The 5,417-nt window shown below is 44.3% G+C and overlaps 1 non-coding gene across 1 annotated transcript; it reads left to right on the forward strand.

Annotated features, from left to right (window-relative positions):
- The first annotated feature begins 3,660 nt into the window (after window positions 1-3,660).
- On the forward strand, window positions 3,661-3,742 carry trnas-uga (transfer RNA serine (anticodon UGA)). The gene has a single exon. It is a non-coding gene; the product is annotated as a tRNA-Ser (tRNA).
- Window positions 3,743-5,417: the final 1,675 nt, after the last annotated feature.

Below are 5,417 nucleotides of genomic sequence, written 5' to 3' on the forward strand. Positions count from 1 at the left end.
CCAATTGAATAATTACTTAGGTTCTGTCTTCACTAAGGAGGACATAAATAATCTTCCGGAAATAGTAGGGGACAGAGGGTCCAGTGAGATGGAGGAACTGAGGGAAACACATGTTAGTAGGGAAGTGGTGTTAGGTAAATTGAAGGGATTAAAGGCAGATAGAACCCCAGGGCCAGATGGTCTGCATCCCAGAGTGCTTCAGGAAGTAGCCCAAGGAATAGTGGATGCAATAGTGATAATTTTTCAAAATTCTTTAGATTCAGGACTAGTTCCTGAGGATTGGAGGGTGGCTAATGTAACCCCACTTTTTAGAAAAGGAGCGAGAGAGAAACCAGGGAATTATAGACCGGTTAGCCTAACATCGGTGGTGCGGAAACTGCTAGAGTCAGTTATCAAAGATGTGATAACAGCACATTTGGAAAGCGGTGAAATCATCGGACAAAGTCAGCATGGATTTGTGAAAGGAAAATCATGTCTGAAGAATCTCATAGAATTTTTTGAGGATGTAACTAGTAGAGTGGATAGGGGAGAACGAGTGGATGTGGTATATTTGGATTTTCAAAAGGCTTTTGACAAGGTCCCAGACAGGAGATTAGTGTGCAAACTTAAAGCACACGGTATTGGGGGTAAGCTATTGATGTGGATAGAGAATTGGTTGGCACACAGGAAGCAAAGAGTGGGGATAAACGGGACCTTTTCAGAATGGCAGGCGGTGACTAGTGGGGTACCGCAAGGCTCAGTGCTGGGACGCCAGTAGTTTACAATATATATTAATGACTTGGATGAGGGAATTAAATGCAGCATCTCCAAGTTTGCGGATGACACGAAGCTGGGCGGCAGTGTTAGCTGTGAGGAGGATGCTAAGAGGATTCAGGGTGACTTGGATAGGTTAGGTGAGTGGGCAAATTCATGGCAGATGCAATTTAATGTCGATAAATGTGAAGTTATCCACTTTGGTGGCAAAAACAGGAAAACAGATTATTATTTGAATGGTGGCCGTTTTGGAAAAGGGGAAGTGCAACGAAACCTGGGTGTCATTACACACCAGTCATTGAAAGTGGGCATGTAGGTACAGCAGGCGGTGAAAAAGGCGAATGGTATGCTGGCATTTATAGCAAGTGGATTCGAGTACAGGAGCAGGGAGGTACTACTTCAGTTGTACAAGGCCTTGGTGAGACCACACCTGGAGTATTGTTTGCAGTTTTGGTCCCCTAATCTGAGGAAAGACATCCTTGCCATAGAGGGAGTACAACGAAGGTTCACCAGTTTGACTCCTGGGATGGCAGGACTTTCATATGATGAAAAACTGGATGAACTAGGCTTATACTCGTTGGAATTTAGAAGATTGAGGGGGGATCTGATTGAAACGTATAAAATCCTAAAGGGATTGGACAGGCTAGATGTAGGAAGATTGTTCCCGATGTTGAGGAAGTCCAGAACGAGGGGTCACAGTTTGAGGATAAAGGGGAAGCCTTTTAGGACCGAGATTAGGAAAAACTGCTTCACACAGAGAGTGATGAATCTGTTGAATTTTCTGCCACAGGAGACAGTTGAGGCCAGTTCATTGGCTATATTTAAGAGGGAATTAGATATGGCCTTTGTGGCTAAAGGGAGCAGCGGGTATGGAGGGAAGGCTGGTACAGGGTTCTGAGTTGGATGATCAGCCATGATCATACTGAATGGCGGTGCAGGCTCGAAGGGCCGAATGGCCTACTCCTGCAACTATTTTCTATGTTTCTATGTTTCTATGTTTCACTCCTGTCATCCTTTTTTTCTTCACATAATTGAAGAATGTCTTGCGCTTTCCTTTACCCTACTCGCCAAGGCCTTCTCATGCCCCCTTCTTGCTCTTCTCAGCCCCGTCTTAAATTCCTTTCTTGCTTCTCTATATTCCTCAATAGACCCTTCTGATCCTTGCTTCCTAAACCTCATGTATGTTGCCTTCTTCCACCTAACTAGATTTTCCACCTCACTGATCACCCATGGTTCCTTTAGCGTACCATTCTTTATCTTCCTGACTGGGACAGATGTATCCCTAACATTCCGCAAGAGATCTCTAAACATCGACCACATGTCCACAGTACATTTCCCTGCAAAAACATCATCCCAATTCATACCCGAAGTTCTAGCCTTATTGCCTCATAATTTGACTTTCCCCAATTAAAAATTTTCCTGTCCTCTCTGATTCTATCCTTTTCTATGATAATGCTAAATGCCAGATTCTAGAATAGATCCTGATGGTTTGTAAATTGCGAATCTCACTCCACTCTGGAAGGAGGAAGGGAAGCTAAAGAAAGGAAATTATATGCCAGGTAGCCTGACTTTAACGTGTTCGAAATTTCAAAATATTCAAAGCACATTTAAGATGAAGACAGTTGAGGAGAATGGACGAAGATTTGTCAAATTGATAATCGTGTAGTATGGTGATGCATATTGGAAGAAATGATAAAAGAAGTCTCTAAATGAGGATAGTTTTCAGAAATCAGAGGTGCAAAGAGACGTTTTGCAATATTCCCTAAATCTTTACTTCTAGGCTTAGTCAGTGGTAAAGGAAGGGAAATGCAATTTTAATATTCAGTTCAGGGGAAGTAGAATATAAACGCGAAAATGTAATGTTTACAGATGCAAGATACTGGTCAGAAGACACTTGGAGGGTCCAGAGGGAGTTCATGAGAATGATGCCGGGAACGCTTTGGTTTACGTCTTCAAACGACGTGCTTTTGATAGCTCGGTGTCTGTGCTCACTGCAAGGGTATCTCTTTGAAATTGATCGAATATTGAAATGTTTACTTATAGTAGAAGTGCGGAGGGTGCTTCCTTTCGTAGGCCAATCTAGGATTGGAGAGCAGGGCCTCAGAAGAGAACGATGATGGTTTAGAACAGGGATGAGACGGAGGGTGGTGCATGTGTGGGATTAGTCGTCATAGACGGCTATAGAGGCCAAGGCACTGGGTGTTAGAATCAGAAGTTGTTAATTTATTGATTGTTAAGGATATCAATGCCAATGTCGGATAGAATGGGTTTGAGGGGGATAATAAATCAGCTGTACTACAGTGGCGGAACAGACTTGATGGAGCGAATGACCTGTTTCTGGTCTTTTGTCTTATGGATCTATGATCTTATATTATTATTCTACATGTGTTACAAGATACTGCTGCTATAAAACAAAAAAAGCATGTCCGTCATAATAAAACTGATTCTGATCTTGACCTATGTCTCAAACCGTGTGTAACCCCCCAGTAAGCCTCAGGCTCGCTCAACTCGCTTTTGTCTAGGGGAAGCAGCCTTCAGCCCCGCCAAACTGGGTAATCACGTTTGAGTGGATGCTGTGTGATGTATCCCACCCCGCCAAATAACAGACAATACACCATATGCGATTAAATGATTACAAATTTTAGATATTACTGGAACTATGTAACTAATAGAGATAAAATGTAAAAGGCAGCAATCCTATCAAAGTTCAATCACTTCGTGCACAACAGTTCGAGCTTAATTAACGGGGTCTTCTATCCACCAGTCGCTCCCTTGCGACCGCCAGGGACCAACCACGGTGGTCGACCAGACGCTCCACACGAGTGTCTTCGTCTCCTCGCCGAAGACCTTGGGCCTCGGACTCCGGCTTGGGGTCCGTTCCGAACATAGGTGCAGAACATACATGGAGCTGCGATGGCCGAGTGCCAAAGGCGTTGGATTTGAAATCCAATGGGGATTCCCCACGCAGGTTCGAACCCTGCTCGCAGCGCTACAAAGGACCAGAAATCCAAATACCAACCTATAAAGTTTAACCCCCTGCCTGCTGTCTGAGCGCTGCAACTTCCCTGAGTTGACGGCCGCGAAGTAGGTATTTACACTCTTTAGTACAATTCAGTCCAATGCGTTCCTACTCACCGTGAAGAGTTCATTTCTATCCAACTCTGATCAATCTCTTTGAGGCAGCTTAAACTCTCTGCAATTTGGAGCTTTACCGTCTCGTAAAACTGAACGAATGAAATATGCAGAGCAGATTCTTCAGCGTCAGCGGAGAGAAGCGGACTCCAGCCATTCGCAGTACGATACACATGACGACGTCTTCTCATCCTCTGTCAGACTCTGACCTTAATCAATTCCTGTGTTACTGTACTTCTGCCAGAGTCCGCTCGAGAGCAATAGCGTCTCCCTCAGCTGCAGCCAGAGCATCCCCCTGATTAAATCTCCGGTATCTCCCTGCACCTGGAGATGTTGCCGATCACGGGCAGCAAGCGGTAGAAGCGAGCAATGTGTGGCGAGTGAGAAACAGTGTCATTGACTACGGATGCCCCAGACCCTGAGATTTCATGCAGTATTCTTCCTGACAGTGATACTATTCGTCAGCTTGACGTCATTAAATTGATAATAGAGTCCTGGCATTTTAATCGCTGTTCTGCACGAACGTCAGCCGGGGACGTCAGTCCCATGAGTTTAATTAGCTGCTGGATAGAAAATTCCGAAACGTCTTTCCAGTCTGGGGGTCCACATCAGTTATAGATGGTTTCCGTCCGGTTATCCCGTCTGATCATGGCTGCACTTCACCACGTTTCAAACTGTTTTCTTTGCCTTTTTCACAATCCGAAATGTCCTTAATATTTCCTAAATGCTCCCACGTCCTATTTAAAATAGCATCCTGTGTGATAACATTCGCAGCCATACCTCGCGGAGTATTTTATGATATCAGGAAGGTACGCGTGGTTATTCCGGTTTAACTCGGTTTTAAATGATTAATTCCTCACAGTCGAACTAATTTACCTCGACCGCACCTCTCAGCCATGACCCTAGAATCAGCCCTAATTCTATATTCTACAGTGCAGAGTTTTAACTCAGTTGTTCGTTAGAGCACATATATTCATCACGGGAGGTAAGTCAGTCAAATTGTTCCGAGCTTCCCCAGTGCGACTGCACCCTTCAGCAAATAATGGATGTAAAATTATGGTTACCGCACAAGCGCCGACCTAAGCAACCCCATACATGACAACGGTTTCTCTATTTCTAATTTACAATCTAGTTGCAATAAACTACGATCTGCAGTTGCCTTTCAAAATACCTGATCCACCCACTGGCTCACCACCTCTGTTTCGTGAATAGTTTCCTTTGATAGTCTCACCGCAACCTATCGTCCTTTATTTAATGCCAATCCCAACCAAGTACAAGACCTCACACATTCCTGCAATAGACACTCTTGTCCAGTTTGAGCCACTCACTGAACTAACCAATCGGAGCCTAAATATTCTCATTGCAGTCCGTTGTCCAGATACGTTCACGTCATCAGTCTCACACGATCGGCAGAACGGACAGCTCATTAATGAGTGACAATAGTAGACCGTCGTGACACTTCCCGATAAAAATTCTTCCAAACTGCAAAGGAGTAACATCGACACAGATGGCACCAGATATTAGTTTTCAAC

This window comes from Mobula birostris, chromosome 3 (assembly GCF_030028105.1).
Source record: "Mobula birostris isolate sMobBir1 chromosome 3, sMobBir1.hap1, whole genome shotgun sequence".
In the NCBI taxonomy this organism is placed as follows: Eukaryota; Metazoa; Chordata; class Chondrichthyes; order Myliobatiformes; family Myliobatidae; genus Mobula; species Mobula birostris.